The sequence below is a fragment of the Rattus norvegicus genome, chromosome 17, assembly GCF_021556685.1.
Source record: "Rattus norvegicus strain SHRSP/BbbUtx chromosome 17, alternate assembly SHRSP_T2T, whole genome shotgun sequence".
Classification (NCBI taxonomy): domain Eukaryota; kingdom Metazoa; phylum Chordata; class Mammalia; order Rodentia; family Muridae; genus Rattus; species Rattus norvegicus.
The window spans coordinates 15,931,419-15,953,995 of record NC_141550.1 but is presented as its reverse complement, the minus strand read 5'-3'; the positions used below and the strand labels follow the sequence as shown (position 1 = coordinate 15,953,995).

The window sequence follows — 22,577 nt, the reverse complement described above, 5'->3', positions numbered from 1 at the left end:
TACCCTTTAAATGAGCAAAAGTTAGTTTTATTCAAGTCATTAACTTCCTATTCATATCTTTGGGAAACTAGTACAATTCTGATCTAGACTAAGGAGTTTAACCCAATCCTGTTCAACCTTTAAATCATAGAGATTTGATCCAAAAGATCATTACAAGAGACTAAAATCCAAGAGGAAGGAAAGTGTCAGCTTCTGTTCTATCACTGATGTCCAATTGTATGCCAACGTACTCGTAGCCATAATAAAGCAGTAGCTGGCGAAGATAAGAATGGGTACCTCTTTAGAAAGGTGCCCATAGTGGCAAGACAAGAGAATGTCACGTGATGGGGTTAGAACGGCATCATGGAGCCTCCTGGACCACTTGAACGTTCTTGATCCCCACTCAGAGCATGGGAAACCAGTAAAGAACGTTGTTATTATTTAAAGCCTGGAAATCTCTTGGCAGCTCAGAGTTTTTATTCTTCATTCACATGTAGGAGAATGAAATCGCAGGTTTAAAGTTGCATCATCAAACTGGCTAACGGGGAGACTTTATTTCCGGTGAGGACCGGAACCAGAAAGAATGGGCCCGAGAGGCAAGATTTTTTTTTTAATCTTTATTAACTTGAGTATTTCTTATTTACATTTCGATTGTTATTCCCCTTCTCGGTTTCCGGGCCAACATCCCCCTAACCCTTTCCCCTCCCCTTCTATATGGGCTTCCCCTCCCCATCCTCCCCCCATTACCACCCTCCCCCCAACAATCCCGTTCCCTGGGGATTCAGTCTTGGCAGGACCAAGGGTTTCCCCTTCCACTGCTGCTCTTACTAGGCTATTCATTGCTACCTATGAGGTTGGAGCCCAGGGTCAGTCCATGTATAGTCTTTGGGTAGTGGCTTAGTCCCTGGAAGCTCTGGATGGTTGGCATTGTTGTTCATACGGGGTCTTGAGCCCCTTCCAGCTCTTCCAGTTCTTTCCCTGATTCCTTCAACGGGGGTCCCGTTCTCAGTTCAGTGGATTGCTGCTGGCATTCGCCTATGTATTTGCTGTCTGTATTCTGGCTGTGGAGAGACAAGATTTTTAAGTTGAATGTGAAGGGCAATTCTCAAACAAGTGTCCGTGACGCTGGACACAAGACTGAAAATGTGTTTATCCTTGAAAAGCATCCCAGGGCTAAAGTGTCCTTAGGAGCGAGCCTTATCTTGGGGTTTTTAGAGCATGATCTCATGCAAAATGAAGGTTTAAATGACATACGGTAATCCTTAAAATATAGTTTAGACTTTGCAATTTCTCATTTGACTAGAAGAGTATGAAGTTTAAAAACCTACAAATACAAAGTATCCTTTGATTTTTACAACTTTTAATTTTTAAAATGTGTGTGTACACATGTGTGTGGAGGTCAGAGGTCAAGACTGGGTGCCTTTTTCAATCACTTTCCTTTTTTTTTTTTTTTTTTTAAACAGTGTCGCTTTCTGACGTGGCGAAGCTCTAGGTTCTGCCTGTCTCTTCCTCTACAATGCTGGGACTTCAGATACTTATTACATGTGTTCTGGGGATCTGAACCCAAGCCCTTATGCTTTGGTGGCAAATACTTGGCTGATGTAGCCATCTCCTAGCCTTTGGATGCAAAGTATCTTCCGTATTATCAGTAAGTCAACGATCTCAGGGATAATAAGGACAGTCTCACATCTATCCATCTAAGGTCTCTGGAGCCTTAGGACTATATTGTTAAGTCTGTTAGATACTTTTCCACCTGTCTTCAAGGAACGTTCCCAAGGCAGAGAATGGGGACTGTTTTAGCATTCTAGAACTCAGACTGCTTCTTTTGATTACCTTTCACCACTGGCATTGATCCCTTAGACTCAGTGAGAACCTGGGAATCATCTTCCATCTATCCCCCTCTGCCTCCTGACCGCCTGGCTTGCAGATTGGACCTCCTCAGAACCACTTGAGTTAACATGATCTTACCCACTTTTGTTACAATCTCCCTGTCCCAGACCATCATGAGGTCACTGCACCAGCCTATGTGAGCCCTCTGCCTAGTCTTGACTGCTCTGATCTAACACACAAACTCTCTAAATATAGTTCTGACCATGCCACTGCCTCTTCAAATGCTTTAATCCCACCCCCCCATCCCAAGTCTAAACCCCTTAGGATGGCCTCGAGGGGCTTCATGATCTTGCTTGTGACCCCTCTTCCCAGCTCCACTTTCCCCAGTCTTTAAACCTAGCTGTGCAAACTTTGGCCACTTTGTCAGAGAAGCTAAGCCCTCTCTTGCCTTTGCCTGGCTCCTCTTTTGTCCCGAATGCACCCCTTTCCTTTCTACATTCTTTACAATGTTGCAGAGTTATGAGTTCTTCAGGGAAGAACTTGCCCAACCCCAGCCCCACTCCATAAGCCCAGGAATTAAATGTCCATCCCAAAAGAGCATTGTATAATTGCGCTTAGCAGTTTATCATGAGCTTTTACATCATGATTTAGTTTCTGCAAAAACACTAGACGTATATCCATTTCATAGATAGGGATCGTGGACATTAACCTATAAGATTAGTCAGCTGAATGCCAAACAGGAGAAGCATGGTACCTTTATACCTATTGGAACTAAATCAGAAAGCAGACGGTGCCTGCTCCAGACAGTGACCTAGTGCTACAAGCCCAGAAACCATTGCTCTGCATTTCACATCATCCTACACCTTCACTCTGATCTGGCCTGGCAGGAAGCCACCCTCTGTAGTTCAGCGTTTCAGGTTGAGGGGATGTATCTTTAAACGCTGAAAATGTCATTTTCCCTGACATTTATGAAAGAGCTTCCAGACATGAAAGACAATTAGCCAATGGCTTTGTTGATTAATTCATCACTTAATTAATGTGGAAAGGACACTTTGAAATAGTCAGATGAAAGGCTTGGATAAGGGCAATCAGAACAGACCACTTCCCTGATGGTCCAGGCCCTGGTGGTGTGGGCTGTTCAGAATAGAAACCCTGATCGAGTCGGCAGCAAGAGATTTCATGGAGAGCGAAAAATAGAGCTCATACCTGTGCCTTGGGTCCGTGGTGCAGCAGAAAGGGTGGTGGTTGATGATCAATAACAAGTGGAACCGTGGTGTGCAGCCTCTAGCACTCAGCAGGACGGTCGCAGTCCTGGGTTTCTGGAATGAGCAGGTTTTGGAAACTCTTGACTTGCTGTTGGATCTCCACAGAGGATGACAGCCTTAACCATGGAAAGCGAGGTAACCATGTGACCAAAGCTCTCTGGCACCAAATAGCATTTCCTGCAAACTCACTCCTAATACTGGTGAACGTAACAGCAATCTATGGTCAAATAACGTCGCAGTTTCGTTTCTATTACTGTGGTTAAAAAAAAAAAAGCAAGCTTTATGACAAAGAGTAAATCTCAGAAGAAGGGGTTTGTTTCAGCTTACTGTTTTGGGTTATACTATATGACTGCAGGAAGTCGAGGCAGAAACCCACATCAACTTGTCATATCCACAGTCCGGAGCAAAAGGAGACAAAAGCATGCGTGTTTAGATTTCAACTAGCTATCTCTACTCTCAGACAGTCCAGCGCCCCAAACCCGAGAAATGCCCATTGTCAGGCTGGGTCTTCATTTAAAATCATCAAGACAGTCCTCCATAGACGTGCCCAGGGGCTATCCCAATCCCCCAGTGAGGATCTCTTCCCAAGTGATTCTAGGTGGTGGGAGGTTGGCAATTAAAACTAATCATCACAGCCAGGCGGTGGTGACACATGCTTCTAATCCCAGCACTCAGGAGGAGAGGCGGACAGATCTCTGAGTTCAAGGGCTGGTCTACAGGGTGAGTTCCAGAACAGCCAGGGCTACACAGAGAAACCCCGCCTTGAAAAACGAACAAACCAAAAGCTACCACAACTGGCGATGGTGTCTAGGAAGCCAGTCAGGCAGCCTTGGAAGGCAAGGTAGCTTAAGCAAGTGACTGAGGCCTCATCAACACCAATTACATTCAGCTGTCTTCTCTCCCTCAGTATAGGCCTTTGGCCCTTTCATGACTGCTCCTTACAGTTGACTAACTGAGGGAGAATTGGAGCCTGCTTTGTTTTACTGTCCATAAGTGAATAGCTACAGCACTATAGCCCTCACTCAAACTGACCATGGAAGACAGCCATAAATAAATCTCACAGTAGGCTGGGTGGCCAGGAACTTGGAAGGAACCGGACTGGAGGGCTGGTGATAGCTAAGCTGACGGGGTGGTGTGGAGACAGGCTTTGCTGAGTGGCCACAGAATCCAAAGGTCCTTGTCTGTGCTCTGTGGATGACCACTAAGGCCAGTCACCACAGAGGAGGCTCTGAAGCAAGGGGATAAAATGACTCATTCTGCAGGTGTCCAACAGCCTCTTTCCCAGGCCATTTCAGTGTTGGTCCAATCGGTTCATAAGCAAAGTTGCCATGGCAACATCACGGTGCCATGATGGGCTCAGAAACTTAGACTTCCTTTGGCCAAGTCTAATTTGGTAAATACTCTTGTTGAGTACTTAATCTTCTTACAAGAAAAGAAAGGAAAGGGAGGAAGAGGAGGAAGAAGAGGAGGAAAGGGAGGAAGGGAGGAAGAGGAGGGAGGGGAGGGAGGGGAGGGAGGGGAGGAGGAAGAGGAACCAATCTACCAGCGTTGATCCCTGATGAGATCCATAGTGTTGCCACAGAAACAGTTCTGTTAGTTGAAAGATGAAATGGTTTACTGAAAACCCATTGGTTTATCGAGACAGACTTTCTTTGTGTAACCTTGGCTGTCCTTACTAGCTGAATAGACTAGGCTGTCCTTGAACTCACAGAGATCTGTCTGCCTCTGCCTCCTGAGTGCTGGGATTAAAGGTGTGCACCACTGCCCCCCACTTTCACTAAAGCAAAGGTTTTTTTTTTTTTAAGGCAGACTTCTCTCTTTTTTAAAATATTTATTTATTTTACTTATATGAGTACACTGTAGCTGTCTTCAGACACACCAGAAGAGGACATCAGATCCCATTACAGATGGTTGTGAGCCACCATGTGGTTGCTGGGAATCAAACTCATACCTCTGGAAGAGCAGTCAGTGCTCTTAACCGCTGAGCCATCTCTCAGGCCCAAGGTTTTTATTTCAATGAAGATGTGTCAATATTTTCCTTTATGACAGACTGTTTTAAATGACCTGAAGAAATCATTTTCTAACCCAAACTCAGATTTTTTTTCCTTTGCTTTCTTCCAGAACAGAGAGCTTCAGGTAGCCCAGGACTTGGGAAACAAAGCTGTATCAGAGCTCTACCTGATTTGGTAAACCAGGCACTAGTGGGACACAACCATGTTGGTTCAGTGTGTGGTATCATTAGATGTTCTAGTGCTTTGGAGTCCGAGCTGAGTACCCCCGACAGAATGCTGAGTACCCCTGACAGAGTGCTGAGTACCTCTGACAGAGTGCTGAGTACCCCCACAGAGTGCTGAGTACCCCTGACAGAGTTGCTTTGGCATGCAAAGCATAAAATGCTTACAGAGAAACTGTGTCCCTCCAGCTCTAGTGGGTTTGCCATTTTTTAGCCCTTGCATATGGACTCATCAGCCATTTAGAGTAAGGTAGAATCTGAAGCCTGCTTTATCCAGTATGGGTATCCATTTATCCCAGAATGACTTATTGACAAGAACTCCCTTCCCCTCATTGAGTCACCGTGTGTGTGCTACTGTGTACTGCTGATTTCCTAGGTCTGCCCCTATGCTAACACACACTTGCTACTGTGAGGATTTTGTTCTTTCAGACAAGGTCTAATCGTGTAGCCCTGTCTGGCCCAGAAGTTACTATGTAGACCCAGTTGTTGTCAAAATCACAGAGATCCTCCTGCCTCTGCCTCCTGAGTGCTGGGGTCAATAGAATGCACCACCAAGACCAGCTACTATTAGGGCTATAAACCAACTCTTAAATGAAGTAAAACGTATTTCTTCAAAATAGTTTTTCCTATATGTCTCAGCATAATCAGCAGAATCAGCTTTCAACTTTCTACCCAAAGGTAATAAACTACGGAGATTCTTTTAAGGAAGTCAACAACACTCCACTAACATCACCATAACAGACAAATCACTGGAGGTTGATTGTAAGCAAAGGTCAGAATTCATTTGCCACAGTCCCAGAGGCTGGAAGTCCAGGATCAAGGCCTTGCTGGATGTGGTGCTTGACAAGGCTTCCAAGATCAAACCTTGAATGCCCCATCCTCTGGAGGACAGGGGACAGGAGAGCAAAAGGCAACCAAGGTAGAGGAATCTCAGCTTCTCTCTGGGCCTCTTATAAGGACTCTGTCCATGACTTCATCAGCCCGTACAGCGCTCCCTCCAACACTGTCCAGCTGACCACTGTATGTTGCTTAGAAACTCTAGGAGTACACACAGACCCCAACAAGGCTTTGGATCCATGACTCCACCGGATGGATTCGTTCACTTGCTGTCTGTTGACTTTATCTCAGCGAAGTTTTGGCATTCTGAATATAGGTCTGTACATGTGAAATTTACCCCTAAATTCTGCATATTTTAACCCTATTATAAACTAGCCCTGTTTTAGATTTTTATTGTTAGCTATTAAGGATGGTTTTTATTGACTTTATTCTGAAATCACTGACTAACCTCATTTATTAATTCATGAAAATTCTCTGTCAATTATGATTTTCTGCACCTGTGAATAAGAAGATACTGTCACCTAATTCTTTGCAAATTTATATGTATTAGTGTTTTGAGTGCATGCCTGTCTATGAACCACATGCATGGGTAGTGCCCACAGAGACCAAAAGAAAGTGTTAGATTCTTTGGAACTGGAGTTACAGACATTTTCCTTTTTTATTGGACTGTCTAGAACTTCCACTGCCATTCAAATACAGATGTAAACTGTGAATACTGAACCATTTCTGACTTTCTCTTTTTTTTTTCTTTTCTTTTTTTCAGAGCTGGGGACCGAGCCCAGGGTCTTGTGCTTGCTAGGCAAGCGCTCTACCACTGAGCTAAATCCCCAACCCCCATTTCTGACTTTCTTAAGGAAGTGTTTAATCTACTGTTATTAATTACTAATCTTTTAAATTAGGTAACTTCAGTTTTTCCGAATGATCTTTACTAGATTAAAGTGCTTTCCTTCTAGTCATAGTTTTGAGAAGATTTTGGAAAATAGTTTTACTTTTAGTTATATGTGTTTGCAGGGTTCTGCACACATGAGTGCAGTAACCTGCAGAGACCAGAAGGGGGCATCAGATTCTCCGAGAGCTGGAGTTAGCCTGTAGTAGGGCCTGCAAGCTGGGGGCTGGAATTTAGGTCCTCTCCAAGAGCAGCCAACTTTTAATCACTGAGCCATCTTTCCATCCTTGAAGATCTGTGCTTTTGTTTTGGGGTTTCTGTTTGTTTGTTTAAATGTATGTACAGGTGCTAAACCTTGTCGAACACTGCTCCTATATGCCTTGAAATAAACACTTGCTAATCTTTTAAATCCATATTAGTCTGGTGAATAAATAAATATATTTTTTAAAATATTAGAGCAATCTTGTGTTCTTGGGATAAATTCAAACGGTCATGAAAAGTGGCAAATTCTCTCTACAGCCAGATTCAAATTGGAGTTCTGTTTGACTCTAAGAAACATTTGTCTATTTTTCATGCAACTGTTACATTTTGGTATTAAGGTAGTAAGTATATATAGACAGAGATTGGGTTTGGTTTTGACTTTTAGTAACAGGGTCTTACTCTGTAGCCCAGGCTGACCTTAAGCCCATGGTGATCCTCCTGCCTCCACATCCCAGTTGCTGCAATTATTGGCATGAGCCTCCATGCTCCGCTGAAGCTGAGCCTCGTGCTGATGTTTTACTCTGAGCTCTCTTGTACGCCTGCTTTGTGAGACCAGCAGAAACTAGCTACAGAGAATTCCCACTTGTTTCCTGGAGGGACTTATGTAGCATTGATTTTATCTTATCCTTACATATTCCATATAATATTTTCCTATGTCGTTTGAGTTGAGAGTTTTCTTCAGGTGACATTTTTAACTGCATTAAGTGCTGCATAATGGCTGGAGCCATACACACACACACACACACACACACACACACACACACACACACACACACATTTAAAACCTGTCAATTTGGCTTCATTTCTAGAATGACCTGGAATAAAGAATTTCATAATGTCTGTATTATTCTTTTAATAACTGTCAGATATTTGTTGATATATTGTCTTCAGTTCTTTTTATTAATTTTTTACATTTATTGTGTGTGGGGTTGTGCTTATGTGTGCTTGTGTGCATGCGTGTGTGTGCATGCGTGTGTGTATGTGCATTTCTGTGTGTCTGTGTGTGTGTCTGCATGTGACTGTATCTATGTGTGTGCGTGTGTGTGCCTGTGTGTGTGTGTGTGACTGTGTCTGTGTGTGCATGTGTGTGTGTACACATGCATGTGCCTCAGTGTGTTTGTGAAGGTCAGAGGACGACGCGCAGGAATTATTTTCCCCCTCCACCGTGCGTCCCTGGGGGTTGAACCCAGATCTTCAGGATTGGTGGCAGGTGCTTTATCTGCTGAGCCATCTCACCGCCCTGTCTTTCATTCTCATTGACAATCTCTCTTTTTCTTCTTAATTAGTCTGGCTGAAGGTTTGCCATTTCCTCTTAAACTTTCAAACGACTTTATTTTGGTTTTGTTGCTTTGCTCGCCCTTCACTCCCCTCCCCTTCCTGCTTCAGCTCAAGCCTGGAGCCCTGCATGTGTCAGGAATGGGCTCTACCTCTGACTGCATCCCTAGCCTTTCGCTCTGCTCTTTCTACTTACTTTAGGCTTTATTCTCTCTTTCTCCTTTTTTCTAATCTGCTCATATAAAAGCTCGGATCCTTTGTAACCTTGGGGTCTTCCACCTAGCCTCTTTGCCCCCGAAAATAACAGCTCTTAGACTTCTTAGATATGAATGAATGCTTAGGGCATTCATGGCTTTGGCTTGTTCCCCAACTAGCTCACAACTTAATTAGCTCATTCATTTTATTCTATGAGTGCCACACAGCTCGTGACCTCTCAGGTTTGACTGTCTCCTGTGCCTGACTCTTTCCCAGAATCCTCCCCTCCTCTCTGCCAGAACTCCCGCCTCCTGTTTCCTGCCTCAGCTCATTGGCCACAGGCTTTTTAATTGACAGGTCATGCGGCCATACAGTATGTAAAGATTCTCTCTACACTCATTCGTTTCAGATGTTTATTTCCTAGAAAGTCATTCAACACTCTGAGCTCCTTCCTACGCACTTTCTGTGTGCACAGAGTTCCATTTATGTTTGTATTTTGGTGTATTCTTCTGTACTGGGGATTTAATCTAGGACCTCTCATACTAGGCAAGCGTCCTACACCGACTCCCGCCATGCTCCACAAACTTTGACATGTGTTGTTTTTACTTTCTCGTGTGTGAGTGTGTGTGTGTGTGTGTGTGTGTGTGTGTGTGTGTGTGTGTGTGTGTGTGTGTTGGCTAATTGCCAATGAGTGGGGTTTTCCCAATACTTCTCGTGGTTGGTTTATAATTTGATTTAGCTGTGATCGGACACCATGCTCTAAGTGATTAAAAAAAAAAAAAGGAAGCATCTCGATGCTTGGTGTTCTACACAGCGTTTCGTCTACTCTGAGAAGTATTTCATGTGCACTGAATATAACATATGCACTGCCGTGGTCAGTTTAGTCAAACGGGCTAGCGGTGGTGCTCAGGCTTCAATATCCATTTGTCTTTGGGTATGCACATGTGTTGTGTATGTACAGGCACAGATGTGTTTACATGGCTACATGCGCACACACATACATGTAGAGGCTAAATTTTATCAATTAGTGTGAGCAGATAAAGCTTAAATCTCCGGGTGTAAGGAATGATTTCTCTGTTTCTCTAGTTTCCTCTGAATGTTTTCCTTCATGTATTTGGAAGCCCTGCTATAGGATGTACACTAACTTAAGGTTAAACCAGGCTGAGGAGAAAACCTTCTTGCAATTGTAATATCCCTCATCCTGGAGTTTGTCTCTCTCTCTCTCTCTCTTTTTTTTTTTTTAGCTGAGGACCGAACCCTTTAATTTTTTAACTACTAACATATCTACGGTTTTCTATTCAAAAGACTTTGTTGTAGAAAGCACATGGCTGGGTTTTGCTAACTATCTCTACATGTTTCTATTTTTGCCTTTTAGTGTGAGCATCTAAGCCACCATTATATGTAATGTAATATAATTCTCTGTATGGTTGGATTTTTTTATGTGTATGGATGTTTTACCTGTGTGCTTATTGGTGCACTATAGGTACGCAGTACCCAGGAAGGCCAGAAGGGGGCGTTGGAGCCTCTGGAACTGTCCATACAGATATGGTTGTGAGCCACCATGTGGGTCCAAGGAACCCAACCCTGATCTTCTCCAAGAGCAACAAGTGCTCTTAACCTCTGAGCCATCTCTGCAGAAACTGGTCTGCTGATTTACTTTTAAAATGTGGGGTTTTGTTCCTGTCTGCTAATTTCATCACCTCTGCTATTTTTCAGTCTCTTTTCAGTAATTGATTTTTGTTTGTTTGTTTGGCCCAGTTACAGCTCATGTTTTCTTCTTTCTGCATGCCTGATAATTTGCAACTGGATATTGGCTCTTTAAGTTCCAGGTTGTTGAGCTGTAAACGCTATGATATTATTTTAGAGACTGTTCCATTGGTCTGGCTACAGTTAATTTATCTGCAGAACAGTTTGATTCTTTTGATGCTTGATTGTCATAATTTTGGTTTTAAAAAACTTCAGAGAAGCTCATAATCTGGGAAATTTTGGCCTGCTTCTAAGCATGACCCTGGTGGGTGATTTTCTGCCCAATGCTGTGTATTATCAGGATTCTCAGCTCAAGCCTCATCAACCCTCCCTCTCCTGCAGCAACTGCTCTGACAAAGATGCCTGGCCTCAGGGCTGGAGAGATGGCTCAGTGGTTAAGAGCACTGACTGCTCTTCCAGAGGTCCTGAGTTCAATTCCCAGCAACCACATGGTGGTTCACAACCATCTGTAAAGAGATCTGATGCCCTCTTCTGGTGTATCTGGAGACAGTGACATGTACTTATATACATAAAATACATAAATCTTTTTTTAATTCATTTATTTAATGTATGTAAGTACACAGTTGCTCTCTTCAGACACACCAGAAGAGGGCATCAGATCTCTTTACAGATGGTTGTGAGCCACCATGTGGTTGCTGGGAATTGAACTCAGGACCTCTGGAAGAGCAATCAGTGCTCTTAACCACTGAGCCATCTCTCCAGCCCCCATAAATAAATCTTTAAAAAAGAGATGCCATGAGTTCTTCTTGAATTTCTAGAGCTCTTTCTTTGTGACTCCGCTTCCTTTGTCCTAAAATTTCTAGCCTTCAGGAAGCCCCAGACCCTAATTTCTCTGTCCTCGGTGACCATCTGTGACCCGTCATCCACCTTACTTGGAACTGGGTCAGACAGCCAGTGTGGCATTTGCTTCGTTCCAAAAACTAGCCACTGTGCCAGTTTTTTCCAGTGACCCCCTCCCCTCTGCCTCCCTGTCCCTCCTCCCTCCCAGAGTCCCCACTTCTGTTTTCAGCCCGTCCTCACACTTACCCTCTGGTAAGGTGTCTTTCCCTTCTGGAGTCTAAACTCACATCCCCAGTTCACCTGACAACTTTGGAAATGAGGCTGGCTCATTTCCAGGGGTTAGCACACTGCTGGTGACTTTAGCAAACAAGCCCTGGTTCCTGCAGCCAAACTCACAGCTGTTTGCTCCAGTCACGAGTTCGTCCAGTGTGTGTGCTGCTGGTCTGAGGGGGAGTTCACCACACAAGTGACTCAGGATCTAGATCCCTTCACCTCAGCTCTTTTCCATCCTCCGTGTCTGGGCGATGGACGGCTCTGACAAATCCTACTTCAGTGTTTGGGGTATGATTCAGTCAGTCAAGTGAGGGTCTGAGTCTATGTTCTCAACACCTAGATAAAAGCTGGATGCGGGGTTGGGGATTTAGCTCAGTGGTAGAGCGCTTGCCTAAGAAGCACAAGGCCCTGGGTTCGGTCCCCAGCTCCGAAAAAAAAAAGAACAAAAAAAAAAAAAAAAAAAAAAAAAGCTGGATGCCATGGTGCACATCTATAAAGTCAGAAGCAGAGCTCAGAGTCTGACAGCCAGTCGGTCTATCTAGAATGGGAAGGTTCCAGGTTCAGCGAGAGAGAGATCCTGTCTCAAAAATAAAGTGGAGGAGTGTTGACATGGTCCTGCAATGGAGTCACTTCTACGTGGTGGAAGGAGAGAACCAATCCCACTGCTTGTCCACTTGACAGAAGCAGGAGTTGGCTGCACTAAAGCTAACGCTCCTCCTGGGCAGAACCTGTATTTCCCAGGTTTCTCCTCAGGTCTTCTTGGGGCCTTGAACCTGGTCCTTGGAGCCTCTGAGAGCCTCTATGCATCCAGTCATGGAAGTCTGCCATGGAGGAAGATGAAAGCCTTCTGTGGGCAGAGCCTGTAGTCCAAAGTCCAGATACCAGGCCAGGGGCCAAGCAGCTGCCTCAGGAGCTCTGTGCATTCTAGTCCTCTGTGCCAGAGCCTAGGCAAGTTAAAAACAACAGGAACAGGAGGAACCAACAGATCTGACCTGCAGCTGCTGCTGGCCCACCTTGGTCTGTATATACCCCCTTGCTGGTGAGCTCTGCTACTTGATTGGGCGTCACTGCTGATCCAGCTCAGGGCCTTGCCTAGGTTAGGAACAGTTCCCTTCTCTGGACGTATCCCCTTCTGGGTAGTAATTTCTATACTCATTTGATTCATTTGCTTTGGTTTTCCTGTTTTTCCCCAGGCTGGCTTTGAACTCCATGCAATCCTCCTGCCTCAGCCTCCAGAATACTGGATCACCACATCTGGCTTGTTGTCACTTTTGGGTTTTTTTTTTTTGTTTGTTTGTTTGTTTGGTTGGTTGGTTTTTTTTTGTTTGTTTTTTTGTTTTTGTTTTTTTCAGAGCTGGGGACCGAACCCAGGGCCTTGTGCTTGCTAGGCAAGTGCTCTACCACTGAGCTAAATCCCCAACCCCGCTTTTTGTCACTTTTAATCATGGTAAGATGGTAGCTGATGGATACAACACACTGGGGTGACCAGAGCATGGGCCCTGTAAATATCGCGTTCCTGCCCACACATGTTGGCCTGGCAGAGGGGATTCCTGAGCAGTGGCAAGAGTTACAGAGACAGAGAGAGGTCTTGGCTCCTGGGACATGGGACATCATGGCAGGCTCACTGATGTGGTGACTCTGAGATTTGTTCCTGGTTGGTGGTGACAGAGACCCAGCTGGGCATCCTGACAAACAGGCTTTTATGAGTTGTCTGCCCAGGATCTCACGAGGCTGTGGGCCAAGTGTCTGCCATGCTGTGGTCTCTGCTCAGCCTTCTGGGCTCACCTGAGTGAGAGGCAGACTCTCTTACTCCAGGGTTCTGGTGCCATCAACCTTCCTACTCCCCCCCACCCCCGTACCCCTTACACCAAGTCTCCAAGAACATCTCTGACCTCAGGAAGGCTCAAAGGATTCTTAAAGGCATCACCCAATTAGATCTATCCAAGTCAATTAGCTAAGGACTCAATTACATTTGCCATTAAAGGTAGTGTGGACCCCGGCCACACGGCTTTACCTTCAAGTTGGTGGATTATTCAGGAAATGGACACCAGGGGGCGACCTTAGAGTTAGCCTGCCACACGGATCTCCTTGCTTCAGCAGACTCTTAGAGGAGAGTGAGTGAGCCATTGTTTTCCAAGGTAGAATGGGTTTTGAATTGGAAGTGCGAAGATAGAGTGTACATCCTCCTTCTTGCCCCCACGTTGCTTCTCATCCAGGAAAGGGGCACATAGAGGTTAAAGAGCTTTAAGTGATATTGCTTCTAACCCCACTTGTTCCTATGCAAGCAGAAGGGAATAATCAGGACTGTTATTTCCCCACAAGCCATGTAGTCACTGGTGGCCATCTTCATCCCCTAGACAGAGATATGATGGGACAGGGTCAATGCAAAAGAAGGGGGTGATTTGCCCATGGGGGGGCGGTGGGTGATTTGCCCATGGGAGAGACCAGTACTCTGGATATCTTAAGAAATAGCATATTGTACAGGGATGCCTGGCCTGCTGTGTGTAAGCTGCCTCCTGGGCTCTTGCAAACCCTCCCCATCCAATGATCAGGTCCTGAAACTCAGGGCAGGGGATGACTAACCCAGCCCATCTCCAGTCGGCATGAGGTAAGGCCCATGTTGCTGTGCTCAGATCAAGGAGTGAGGTATTGAGGGTGGAACACAGCAGTCTGGTCAGCTGGGGCTTCGGGTCTGAGCCTCAGTAGCTGTGGGGGATGAAGAGAGAGTGGGTGTGGAGTCAGAAAGTAGCACTGTGGGACCCTCAAGGGACTGCTGGTTCCAAAGCCCGCTCTACTAACTCAAACAAATGGGCTACCACTCCTCCATGCCTTCCGGTAGTATCCCTGCTTACAAACTAAGGGTAAAAATGTCCATCTCAGCTGGACGTGGTGGCACACACCTACAATTCCGGCACTTGAGATGTGGAGGTAGAAGGATCGAAAGTTGGAGGCCAGCCTGGGCTAAACATTGGGGGGCAGGCAGCTTCCTGGAGCAGGACATCCTGGAACAGAGAAGGATCCAGGGCCTCACTAATTGGAGCATGGATGCCTTACTGAAAAAGCCATGTTACCTCAGGCAATTCTGGAAACAACCGGCACTCTAAGCTACACCGTGACATCTCCATAGGAGGCTGTCTCCTGCCTTGCCATGTTACCTCAGGCTACTGGAAGCTCCCACACTCCGAGCTACACCATGACACCTCTAGAGGAGGCTGTCTCCTGCCTTGCCATGTCCGCAGCCTTGGGTCCTCCTTGTGAGCTCCTAGGTCTACCTCAGCAGCTGGACTGTGTACCCTGAGAGCAGATAAAAATGCCATCTTCTTCCCATCGGAAGCACCAGTGAGAGAGTACATGGCCAGGAAAAGAAAATACTGTTTTCTTTCTTCCTTCCTTTCTTTCTTTCTTTCTTTCTTTCTCTCTTTCTTTCTTTTTTAAGGTTTTATGTAGGAGGCTGCTGCAAAGCTGGCTCAGAGGTTAAGATCCCTCGATGCCCTTCTAGAAGACCCAGGATTGGCCCCTAACACCCCACATATTGATTCACAACTACATGTAACTCTAACATCAGTGCATCCGACACCATCTTCTGACCTCCACGGGCACCAAGTGTGCATGTGGTGCACAGATATACTCTTAGGTAAAACAGTCACACACACATATAAATAAATAAACAAACAAATCTTCTTAAATGATTTTACATGGAACTGAGGCCAAAGAGATGGCTCAGTCAATAAAGTGGTTGAACACAAGCCTGAGGACCCAAGTTCAGATCCCCAGAATCCATATAAAAAGTTAGGAATGGTGGCCCACGCCTATAATCCTAGTGCCGGGGAGACAGACAAGGGGATGCTGGAGGTCATTGGCCAGGTGGTCTTGCCAAACAGGGGAGCCCCAGGTTCAGTAAGAGACCCTGGCCCAAAATAAGATTTAGTTAAGAAGACAAGGACACACAATATTGCCCCTAGCCTCAAAGCATATCAGATGTGTACACCATCCACAATGGTTTGTTTCCAGCAGTCTGGTTTTCCTTTTCCCTGAGATGTCCTCAGTGAGTCTAGTAATGACACAATGTGACCAGCAGAGGGCAGAAGAATCCTGGAAGACGAGGGGGTGGAGCAATGAGTCCGCTTTTGAGCAAGATTTCCTGGAAAAACTCCTAACTGGCTTCACATCTAGAATAGCCACTCTTCTGCCATATTCCTTCCCTTTGTCTATTCCTCGCAGAATTTGTCACTTGGCAGCTGCAAAGGCTCAGGGCTTGGGAAACCCCAACGAGTCCAAGCCACAGCCTCCTGTCCATCCGCATTTCAGCAGCTGGAGGGGATTTAGATGGAACTGAGGGAGATGGGAAAGGATATAGCCTGGGTGGGAACACTCTCCCCAGGGGTGGCCTTCCCTGAGACGGATGCGCCAAGTCACTGGGCTCTCCGAAGACCGGTTAGGGCTGCCACTGAAGGGGATGGGCACCCCATCACAAGGAGGGTAAATACCTCAACTCCAAAGACGAGTGTGAGAAGTGACTGAGGAGATGACTATGTAACTGATCTGGCCTTTAATCCCAAAACTCGGGAGGCAGAGGAGGAGGATCAGGAGTTTAAGGCTAACCTTGGCTACATAGTACAGAACTGCCTGTGTTACATAAGATGCAAACAAACAGAGTGGGGTGGGAAGGGGGAAAAAAATAAAAGGAGATAATCAGGAGGCAGAGGCAGGTGAATCTCTGAGTTCAAAGCCAGCCTGGCTACATAGGGAGACCCTGTCTCAAGAAACTTGAGGGAAAGAGAACTAGACAGAGAGAAAGCAGATAGCTGCATTTCATTCAGTTAAGGGTCTGGGTACGGTATTCCCATTTTTAAACTGCTAAAAAAAATGTAAGAACATTTTAAATCGCTGAAAAGCCAGAGACAGGCAGAGGAGATGGTCCCTGTGTCCATCAAACAAACAGGTGCTTCTCTGAGGGGACAACAAAACAAGGTTTAAAGCTATGATAACCCTCTGAACAGAAGTGTGTGTGTGCATGTATGTGTGCATGTGTGCATGAGTGTGTGCATGTATGTGTGCATGTGTGTGCATTATGTGCATGAGTATGTGCATGTGTGTGTGCTACACTCTGGAGAATGGATTATAGCCCAGGCATTGGTGAACAGCAATTCCCTGCCTGATTTCATTAGGTAGATAAGCTGAAAATGGAGCTCACACTTTTCAGTAGTTGAAAAAAAAATTAAGATGAGAATAATATTTCATGACGTGAAAACTGTGTCAAAGTTAAATTTCAGGGCACACAGATGAAGTTGGATTGGAGCAGAACCACGTGACCTGAAACAGGCAACACACAACCTAAACAGCATGAGGTTTTCACTTGTCTGACTGGCTTCCTACAGTAAAAGTAAAAAGGTGTTGGGTCTCTGGTGGAGGCTATAAGAGTGGGCGGGAATGTCCTCAAGGGAGAGACACACCCCACCCCATTCCTCATGCCCCATAACCCAGTCCTGGTTGGAGTCAGAGGCCTGGAAGTCAGGAGCCTAGAACCCATCTCAGTAAGTTCGAATTTGAGGCTATCATGGGCAACGTAAGACTATCTCAAGAAACAAAAGTAAACACATGCCTCGTTGTTTTTGTTTGTTCGCTTGCTTGCTTGTGTGGGGTTCGTTTGTTGGTTGTTTTCATTTGGGGAGGACATTGGGGGGTCCTGGGTGCCCACTGAGGTCACCTGTGGGCATCTGTGATCAGTTAAGCCTGGTGTGTAAGACCATTCCTGGCACCACAGTGAATTTGAGAGCTACACAAGACTCAGATATAGAAAAGGGCGATGTGAGGAGAGAGCCTGGGAAAGCACAGGACCTGTGGAGGCAGCAGTAGCCTCTGCTCTCACTACATGCCAGTCCAGAAGAGCATCTTCTCCACATCGCTGCAAGGACCCAAATCCCATCTGAGGCAAAAGCATCGCCAGGGCTGACAATGTCCTCCCAAGGGAGAGCCGCAATGATGCCCCAACCCGCCCCTCTCACTGACAAGCCTCATATTGGGAGCAGTGTCCCAGAGGACCAGGGGTCTCCCAGGAATGCAGTGCAGCTAAAAGGCACCTGGGATAGGGTCTGGATTCCAACCTCTCACACCAGGGCTGATTCCTCATGGTGCGGATGCTAGAAAGAGACCCTGCCCCATAAACAAGCCAGGAAACTCCAAGGGCTTTGAGGGTTTAATCTCGTATTAGAAGCATTAAAGACGTGGGTGTTTGCACTGGGTGCCACAGGCCTTTGTGACTGCCTCTACCCTGGCTAATAGTGAGTGTGGGAGGTGATCGGAAAGAAACAGGAGCAAAGGATCGAGTGCCAGAATTGAGGAGTTAAGAGAGGGGGAATTGGGTGGGTGGGAAAGAAAAAAAAACCGAAAGGGACAGAGTAAAAAGCGGGGTGTTTTCCACCTCGCTATTTCCTCCTGTCTTCCACCACTCTGGGTCTCTTTTTTTGCAGCAAAAATTTTTCTGCAAGGTCAGTCTGCGGTTTTTTTAATCTAACAGCGGCAACCAGAGAGCCTTTAAGGCTTTGGCAGAATTCCGGGTGCGAGCCAGGTGGCACCTGCCCACAGGGGACTTGGAAATTGCCACCAGACTGTCACCACGTTATCTCTTTACCCTGAAGGGACAGGAACCTTGCAGTCCCCAGCCTGCACTCCGCGCGAGGGCTCAGACCTCTCCTGGCCTCCCAGGTTCTTCGCTGCCCAATGGAGACAGTGTGAGTTGCTCCGCTGTGACAGGAGCTGCAGTCCGTACCGTGCGAGCCACGGAGCCGCAGTCAGAGACCAGTGACTCCGTCCTGGGAGTGACCTGGTTCTCACCTCTATACTGGGGTCTTACCGGAAGCTGCTAAGCGCAGGGATGGGTGTGAAACAGGACCAGCGAAGGGTCGCCAGGGACTATGGCCATCAACAACCGTTTCCTTGGAGAGCGTTATGGATATGTCTTCATACGAATTTCCAAAGGAAATCACACATTCTTAAACCACAAACCCTACAAAAACCACAAAAGAACCAATCTTCAAGATCATATCTGCAAAGGCACTATCACGCAAAATGCATTCGGACTTCCGAGCTCCAGGAAGAGTTAGGAAAGACTCAGAACAAAAGTCCACACGGACATCGAACTACCCATAACGAAACAGTTACAGAGACTGGCTTTCCTACGAAAGGCAACGTAGATGTGATGTGTGAGTGTAGGGGCCGCGCAATTTTATATTCTCGACAGTTTTGTGTATTGAAACCAAACTGATGACCTCTTTCTAGCAAAGTGCAGGGCGTAGACGGCAGCTTGCCCAGATCACAGGTTGCCCTCTGCTCAGCGATGGCTGTCTGAGTTGAAGCAGTACTCCCCGCCAAGGCCACCGCCGTGCACACCACCTCAACCCGGCCTGGAGTCGAGAGGCAGGCTTAAAGAAATAAACCGCCATGAGAATGAAGCCCACTTGGGGCTCTCCAGGGTGTTCCTGGAAAGAAAACTTACCCAGAGAGCTCTGGGAGGGCGGCGAACTTGACGGGGGCTTAGAGCTTACTGTGAACTGGGGATGGGAATCCTCTCAGGTAGTTTTTGGCCCAGAGAAGTTAAGTTTTAAGAAATCTTCCTCCCAGACACCCGCGCTACCAAATTTAATTTGCTGAATAAGATATAGATCGGTTGCAAGTGGAAAAGTAGACAAGAAAAATCTTCAAGGTCCAGGGAGGGAGGGGAACCCAACTTAGAAGCCCCCTGAGGCTGGTCGCTGATCTGGCTTCGGGCTGCTCCTTCTGCTTGGTGGCACAAGGGACTACCGCTTCCCGAGTAGATCGCCTGCGGAATCCCTTCCCTCCTGGAGGCGCTTGGGAAAGAAACTGCAGATGGAGGTGGTGCGGGTCGAAACCTCACAGTCCTGCTCTGGGGTTCGGCTGTGACCCATCCTCCCTCTTACCCGCCACAGCCAACTGAAGCCCTGGGGTCTTCCGGGCTCGCAAGTGGGAAAAGGGACGGACGGGTTCCACGTTCAAGGGTCCCCTCTTGGCGAGGAGACTGCGCTAAGGATCTCCTGCGGCCTGGAGTCCCCCGTTGCTGGGCCACCCGGGAGGGTGGCTAGCCTGGGACGCTGAGGTCACCTTTTCCACCGTGCCTGCCTCTCCCTGAGCGGCCAGTTTCCGGGATTTTAGTTTAGGCGACGGCGGGAGGCCCTGGCGGGTCGCAGGCGGAAGACTCAGCGGCTGCGCCTCTAGTGGGGACTTCCCTTCTTCCCGTGTCCTCCAAGTGGAAAGGGGAACCCCTTTCCATGTGAACCCCTTTCCAGCCAGCCAATGCAGAATTCCTAAACAAAGGATCCCTGACGCCATTTCTTTGCAAATATTTTTTTTTCGCCTAAAAGGGGTTTATTCTCAGGTTTGCTTTAGGGTCCCTCGGACTTTGAGAAGAACGTAGCTCGAAAAGGATGAGCCAGGAGCCCAAGCTTGAAGGGAGCATCAGGGAATAGTCTGTCTCTGAGGCCTTTGGGGCTACGCTAAGCTTTTAGCCCTTGGGGGCTTCATTCCCAGCAGGCAGGAATCATTGTAGGCATTCGGCCTGGGCGGCTTGAAACAGCCCTGGCGAGCGTCCAAGGAGCCGGAGGGTGTGTGTGGGAGGGGGAGAGGCACACCTGTGGAATGGAGTGGGGGTGGGTCTCTTTTGCCTTTCTACGTCTAGAATTAAGGCCTTCGTGCCGAAAATGAGCCTCCTCTGTTCAGCTTGACCTTAGGCGACTTCCTGGCAATAAAAGTAGATTTGGTGACTGGATATCGACAATACCAAGTGAGTGGTCTTGGTGTCCCAATCTTGCGTTTGGGAAACCTGGCTGAAATTTGAAAGGGAGGCACATAGTGTTCAGATACGGGTGGCTTCTGTCAGGATCAAAATAAGAGAAGCTAGGATGGGACCTGGCTGGGACTCCTCCCCGATAGAAACCATTCCAGGTATTACGCCCTTCTGAGGCACAAGAGGAAGTGGAGGGGCCTAATGTTGAGCCCTTCAGGGATGGACAGAGTGTAAGCAGAAAGGTCTTGGTTCTGGTATGGACAGGGTGACCTAGAAAACTGTTTCTACTCACGGGAGTGCCTGGACCAGTCCTTGGATTGAGTTGTACTGAGAAAAAAGGTCTTTGGACTCCTAGCCCAGGCAGCAGAGCCATCCAAGATTCCTATGTCCTGAGTAGACACTGATTTTCCTCTCTGTCCAGTGGGCAAAACCATTGCCACTCTGTCTCTGGTATGTGTGTGGCCTCTGGTATGTGTGTGGCCTGTGTACGTGGGTACAATGAGTCTTAGTGGGTCCCATATCACCCTTCTAAAAGTTATTTTGGCTATGCAATCATCCTCTGGGAGTCTGAAACAACTGAGAGCACTAAGACCATTTCCCTTCAGGCCCCGTGGTGGTCTCCTGGCTGAGAAAGTCACTAACACTTAGCTGAGCTGACCAATGGGCTTTCAGCATTTGCATCTCAGCAGAGAATCTGGAAAGATGTCCTTTGTCCCCTTCCTAGGCCTAACGGACAAGGGCTATTGGCCATCTCTTAGTGTCATGGATGCTACAGTCCAGGGCCTGGCTTCTGAGGCCCCCTGTCAGCAGGCAGAAGAAATTATTTCAGCTTGGAGAATTGGGACACGGGTGTGATGAACTCAGTTTCCCAGAGGCGAGGACTTAGGCTCTGTGGAGAGCATTCGTGGGAAGTAGGAAATAGGAGTGGCTTAAAACATGGGGTCCAGTCCAAGAGGCGCTGACTGGCAAGGCTGGACAGGGTGGAGACAGAACCCAAGATTCCAGAGAGAGAGGCAGGTAGGAAGGGTAGGAAGTCCTCCCCTTACTTCCCGGGGACACTCCACCCTTTCTTGTTACCCTGAGCAGCCAAGTCTCACCTTCCCTCCCCACAAAGTCCCTGGAGCCAAGAGTCAGTTTCTCTTCCAGGTTTGAGACAGCTCGGAAACTGTCAGTGCCCAGACTCAAAGAGGCATACTCAACTGAGTTTAGCTTGGAGAGAGAAAAAGAGGGAGCTCTAACAGCCTCGTCCTTAGTCGTATGAGAGACTGGGGACTCAGAGGTAGAGCCACCCCCCCCTCCACTCTCGGAGTACTCCATGACCCCTACCCCCAAGTTTACTATCCTTTGCTCTAAGTAAACACAACTCAGTCCACGGAGTCTGGTGGTTACCAGAGAATATGTGACCAGGTATACTTAGATTCGCAATGTAAGTAAATCCTAATTAGAGAATCTTTTCTCTCCCAGCGCAGCTTCGAGAGAATTGAGATCAGAATGGTAAACTGAGGTTGAGGTGGACAGGGAAAGGGGTTGGTACACAGGCGTGGTCACCGCCCGATGAATTACACCCCGGTATATTGCGGCGGCACCACATCCCTACAGAATATTGCGGACTTGGAAAAGCTACTTATGGCTACCCCTTTCCCTGCGTGACTTTTGCCCCTCCTCCTCTTCCTCCTGACCACTCCAGCCCCTCCCCATCCCATCCAATCCACTGGCCTTGCTGCTGTGCCCTCCCTGTGCCCTCCTGCACCCTCGGGGCTCTTTCCTCTCTACGTCGGCACACTCACGTCTAGGAGGCGTCTTGGACACCTTCACATCACTGCCTAGGATCCTGCGCGGTCCTTGCTGTCTGCCTTCAGACTTTTTCTCACCTCTCATTCAAGATCTTCGGTTTGCCCATCTCCACAGTGTTCTATCCTCAGGGCTGTCCTCTTGGGCGAGCTCTCCTCTTTCTCCCTTGGTCCGGGCCTGCGAGCCCCTATCCTGGGCTCTTTCCCTCCTTCCCTCCTCCCAACCTCCTTTCCACCCTCGTGGGTCCCTCCCTCCGGCACGGCCTAGGGGGTGGGGGGCGGCGGCGCGGGGCGGGGCAGGGCGGGCGGGGCAAGGCAGTGACGCGGGACTGGCCGGGCTAGAGGCGCGGTGGCGCGGGGCGGGGGCGCAGTCCCGGGTCCGACTGGCCGAGCCCCGCGCGCCCCG

The 22,577-nt window shown here is 47.5% G+C and overlaps 1 long non-coding RNA gene across 2 annotated transcripts; it reads right to left on the bottom strand.

The window, feature by feature from the left end:
• Window positions 1-590: 590 nt before the first annotated feature.
• Window positions 591-22,437, bottom strand: LOC148000032 (uncharacterized). 2 transcript variants are annotated; one of them, XR_015641138.1, is made up of 4 exons: window positions 22,253-22,437; window positions 18,435-18,587; window positions 3,016-3,190; window positions 591-1,040 (listed from the first exon to the last, which is right to left on the bottom strand). It is a non-coding gene; the product is annotated as an uncharacterized LOC148000032 (long non-coding RNA). The 2 variants fall into 2 exon arrangements; XR_015641139.1 differs by having other exon boundaries at window positions 592-1,040; window positions 3,016-3,128; window positions 22,253-22,423.
• Between the last annotated feature and the right edge of the window lie 140 nt (window positions 22,438-22,577).